Below are 5,268 nucleotides of genomic sequence, written 5' to 3'. Positions count from 1 at the left end.
GCACCTACCTCATTGCCCATGGGTTTTTCAGCGTTTACGCCATGTGTGTGGACACACTCTTCCTCTGCTTCTGTGAGTACTTGCCATTAATACACGTTTTATCCCCAGAAACCGCTAATAAGGCTATAAACATCAAGCCGTCAAAGTCAGCTTGGAAGTTGGTTAATTTGTGATCCTTTAAAAAAAAAAAAAAAAGGTTTAGTGTTGCATTTAGGTAAATACTGCCTCGGTTTCGGATGAAACTTCGTGTCACTAATGACCCGACTGACTCCTCATTGCGCATGGCAGTGCATGCAACTCAGTTTTAACCTCTTATGGAGGATTTAATCGGTTATGTAGCTATTCTGGTATGAGGTGTTTCTAATCTGTCTACGGTACCTGCTTAACTAAGGTGGGACTGAAATGCTTTTCTGTCTTTCGTCTCATAATAACTTGATTCTTTCTTTTTCTCTTTTTCCTTTGTATGGCTGTCCCTCAATCCCCCTCTTCGTTTCTCTTTGGGTTTTCTATTCAACATCTGTCCCCCACAAACCTAATTTCACATTTATCACACCTACACGATTCTTTGCTTGTCCCCCCTCTGGTGTCTTTTACATTACTAAACATCACTAACGCCACACGAAGGTGAAGATCTTGAGCGCAATGACGGCTCTGCAGCACGGCCGTATTGCATGACCACAGAGCTGTGCGACATCCTGATGAAGGACGCGGACGGGGCTCGGACGCCTGCTTCACGTGACCAGACGATGCAGCTGACCGCTCCCGACAAAACAGTGGATAACTGAAGGAAATTTGTAATTATATGTGGAAAATAATCATATTCAGTGCAATTTTTAGAGACCGAATGGCCATAAGGGTCAGTCATACTCGCGGTTCTTTGAGTCTTTTAATAAGGGAATAAATAGGCAGTCAGGGAAAACATAAAAATGCATTCACAAGCTATTTATTTTTAAATGAATTGGGATGTTAAATCGTAAAATGTTTACTTTATGATAAGGTTACATTTGTTAGCTTGCTTAAAGCTGCAGTTCATAAGTTTTGGCACCTTTCCGCCATCCACCGTAAGTTTGCAGACTTGTCTGTCTCCGTTCCAGTCTGGTGAGCTTATTTAGGAATCAGATTCTAGCCTACGTCTTGAAATATATGACCCAAATAAGAAACAAGTCTGCCATGTTTGTTCTGACCAAGCGGCGGTCTCTCTTGTGAAAGTGACAAAAACTGGCTCCAAAAGAGTCAGTCCTGTGTCCAACTTTACAGCAGAGAAAAATGTTTACAGCCTGGTTTTGGCCAGTGATGTAACAATCTGGTTGCTCATCACAGCAAATCGCAAACTATTATTGTTGTTAAACTTTTTATTTTTCTCAAATTATTAATGTTAATAACTTCGGCATTGCGTATAATGTTTTGTGATTTCGGTACAATCTCTAACTGTCATACCATTCACATTTCATATTAAGAAATCCTTTTAACCCGAAAAGCAAACTGTGCTCCCTTCGAACTGGTTCACTTTTAAAATACAAACCTTGCGTAAACAGACGCACATTTAAAACTTAATTTAATTCAAATGCGTTTCATGGAGGCACAGTCACTTTTGGATTGCTGTTTGCCATCAAAATGATTAAAATGAATTATTCTAGCTGCTGTGAGGAAAAGGCTTAATGATTTTTGGATAATTTTTAACCCAAAAAAGTTACAGACTGCAGCTTTAACCGCTTGATCACATTAACCAACTATAAAAAATGCCTCCAAAGCATTTCTTTATTAGAACAATGTTAAGACCAACAAACTAATACTCATTGAAATCAATTTTAATATGTGAACATTAATAAACATCAACTTAAAACGAACGTTAACAAAGATTAAGTGATTCTCTAACAAATGTAACTCGCTGGTTTACCTCAATTCATTTAGAAACTTGCGTAACTTTATTGTCAAGTGTATTAAAACTGTAAAATAATGCATGATGAAAAGTGTTTTTATCAAAGTTGCACTTATGGACAGTATGAATGTGTATTAAGAAAGCAAGCAGATAAGGTCAGTGTTGATTTCATGTTCATTTTTAAGTGAGTGCCTTCTGCTTTTGCGTGTTCATCTGCTCAGCGGCACAACTTGTTAGTTGAAAAGGATGTATTGTTTTTATACAATCGTTTGGCTGTTTTACGTCAAAGTTTTAGATTTTTGGTGTTTTAGTTGTCTGCGCTGTCAGATGAGCAATGCATTTTGTCCTTTTTGAGTTCTGTCATGGACAAACATCTCAAATTAAGAGCAACACCAATGCTGCTATTGATCTAAGTGTCACGCAGCTGACGTCAATGCTGCATTTCCTCCGGTTTTTAAGCCGTAGCTTTGAATGCACTTTAAGGTTGTCTGTTGTTTTTGGTAGCAATTTTCAACCTACGTACTTTGGGTAAACACCTTGTTGCCTTCTTGGGAAGCCTTTAACTTTTGTCTTCTGTCTTTTCACTATCTCTTAGGTGGTTTGCTGCTTAATGCGACAGTCTTTGTTTTTAAGTCTTTAATAAATTATGCCAAAAGATGCATTTGTTATTTAGGTCTGACTCGTGTTTGTTGAGCGCATGCATGCCACTTTCCATTCCTCTAGTGTGCTAGCTAAAGGTAAGCCACGGGTTTGTTCCTCAACATCTCTTTTCGCATTTATCACAGTGGAGGACCTGGAGAGGAACGACGGCAGCCCAGAACGACCCTATCTGATGTCTGAGAACCTTCTCAATGTTTTGAAGAAGAAGAACCAGGCTAACTAGCCCTCAGTGATGGTCAGGGTTATATACGTGTGCCTGAAGCCATTTTCATTGCCGTATTTTCCATGCCTTAGAGATCCAGACAGTCCTGCTAATTATGAAGCGCATCAGTGATTGACCTGAGCATCTCAGCCATATGTTAGGATTTAAAACGAGGTCAAATACCACCCCCAGAGGTCTTTAGTTTTATTGAACGACATTTTCATTTAGCGTAGTCTTTATATTTATGTTTTTTATGACAACACCGTGTTGTCTATTGTGCTGTAGGACAAGTTTGTAAAAAAACGTTTTCTTTGAGCGCAGAATCGATCGTAAACAATGCTTAGCTTTGGTTATCCGTTAATTTCCAGATTATGGCCCTGTGTATATTGTGATGAGAAGTGCCTGTGTGTAGCCTAGGTTAAAAAAACTGTATAAGACTCGACTTTAACCGTGTTTTTAAGTTTATTCAAGTGTTTTAAGTGTTTTGTTACAAGTTGGTACGCCTCAATAAATGGTAAATAAAAACTTTTCTACAATACTTGTGTAAAACATTTTTATTAGACTTTAAATTGGTGTAAAGGTTTTTCGTAAGACATTGAGGACTGAGCACATTTAATGTTTCCTTTAGCACGCGCGTAAAGTTTAGCCTAATAGCTAGCCTCTTTTTTTATGTATACGTATTTATAAACTGTGCAATACGTCTAAGTCATTAGCTTGCAGTTAATTACATTTTTTACAAAGACTGTTGTTTCGTATTATTTTAATGCAATATTGTATTTCTAAACGTAGCTATATAAATCCACATTTTTAATCTAGATATTTATATAAAACGTTTACATTTCCAGTCACCCCCAAGATGGCGCTGTTGACCAAATACACAGAAGTCAATATGTTTTTGCAGATCTGTGGCAATTAAACAGTCGACTTTTAACTGACTTTTAATTAAGTGTTTAACATGAGCTTTCTCCTGATAATGAGTATTTCATAAAATATTTTACTTTAGCCTTTTTCATAGGGCTAATCACGATTTCTACAGTTTCTCTGTGTCTTGTTTTCCAAATTTAGGACATTTTTCCATATAACCTGCGGTGCATTGTCTAAAAATGCTACAAATACACTAGCATACAGACACGGTCTTTAAAGGAACAGTTCATCTAATGTTTTTAGCGGCTGTTTGGTGCGATGAATGCTAACGCTAATGCTAATTTTCCTCCAAATCTGTTCTGACCAATAAGCCAACTCCTCTACGTCTTGGATGATCTGAGGGGGAAAACATTTTTCTGCAAGGTTGGCACATAAACTAAATTTAATCTCCCCGGCAGTACATGACTTTTTACTTTATTGTATGTACAGAGGTTCTGGGCAGAAATTGATATTGACACAGGCAGAAAACAGAATTAACAATATACACACACATCACCCTAGTGGGGAAAAAAGTGAAATAAGTGCCTATACACACACTAACCCACAAAATGTACCTCACTTAAGAATTAATTTTATTGTTTCATACACCTGCCAAACTCTATGGAGAGACTTCAATATAGGGTGAGCTATAATTCACTATATTTTACAGTTTGCAAGATATCTTGATCTCTTATGAAACTGTTATTGTCGTGGATGGTCTGTCTAAACAGACATTTAAATATTCGCCAAAATTCTAACGTTCTGAAAACAGTGGAATATTAGAAAAATACAAAATCACAATCCAATGGGAAGCTTTTGTTTCCTGCGTTTTAAATGTTGAAGGATGTCTTATAAGAGGTGCGGCGATTACGTGTAACAAGGAAATAGCTAAAACGTTTCCTGATAGTCTGTAATATTAGGAAAGTACTATACGCAGCCTCATTCCTGTAGGGAAGTTCTGTTGTGCTGCAAATAACCATGGCGTTAAAACAAGCCGTCTTGGGTAACACTGTTTTCAAAGTGCCAGAAGTCCCTCAACAATACATGAGCACAGCTCCCATAGTGACGTGTGAAAGCTTCTCCATGATAGCCCCATCTCCAGGGGCTCATGTCTTCCTGTTACAGCCAAACCCTGCTTTATAAAGCTCATACGCTTTTGAGTCCAATCCACAGCTCAGGTTTCAAGTTATTGTTGATTAACACAGAATATAGGCGTTATGCGGGCTCTACGAACATGACATCATATTGGGATAGGTTTTTGCGGCCTTGGCTTGTCCTTTTCTTTTCACGGTGCCAGCCGCGTCCCAACTGCCGTCTGTTTCATCTCACGTCACGTTTGCTTCTGAGATTGAAAAAAATTCCACCTGCCCTTGCAGCGGCTAATGTCTGTACCAGTGTGTAAAATATTATTTGGCAAGTGGCGGCCAGATCAGATGATCGTCAGTGACGGCAGAAACCACGTCACACCAGTCCCACGGGATACACACTGAGCCCTTGACCTCCGTAGTGCACTAACCAGAAAAGCCCTTCCCTCAGGCGCTTCATCTCTCTAACTTTCTGAGGACCTAATATATATAGTATAAGTATAAGATTAGCTGTAAATCAAAGTGTTTAATGAAATATA

At 38.4% G+C, this 5,268-nt stretch overlaps 1 pseudogene; it reads left to right on the top strand.

Annotated features, from left to right (window-relative positions):
- LOC122333795 overlaps window positions 1–5,268 on the top strand; it is a 55,043-nt pseudogene that overhangs the window by 29,274 nt on the left and 20,501 nt on the right.

Source organism: Puntigrus tetrazona, chromosome 3 (assembly GCF_018831695.1).
Source record: "Puntigrus tetrazona isolate hp1 chromosome 3, ASM1883169v1, whole genome shotgun sequence".
NCBI lineage: Eukaryota > Metazoa > Chordata > Actinopteri > Cypriniformes > Cyprinidae > Puntigrus > Puntigrus tetrazona.
The sequence above is the reverse complement of the archived record's forward strand: the minus strand, read 5'-3'. Positions and strand labels throughout refer to the sequence as shown.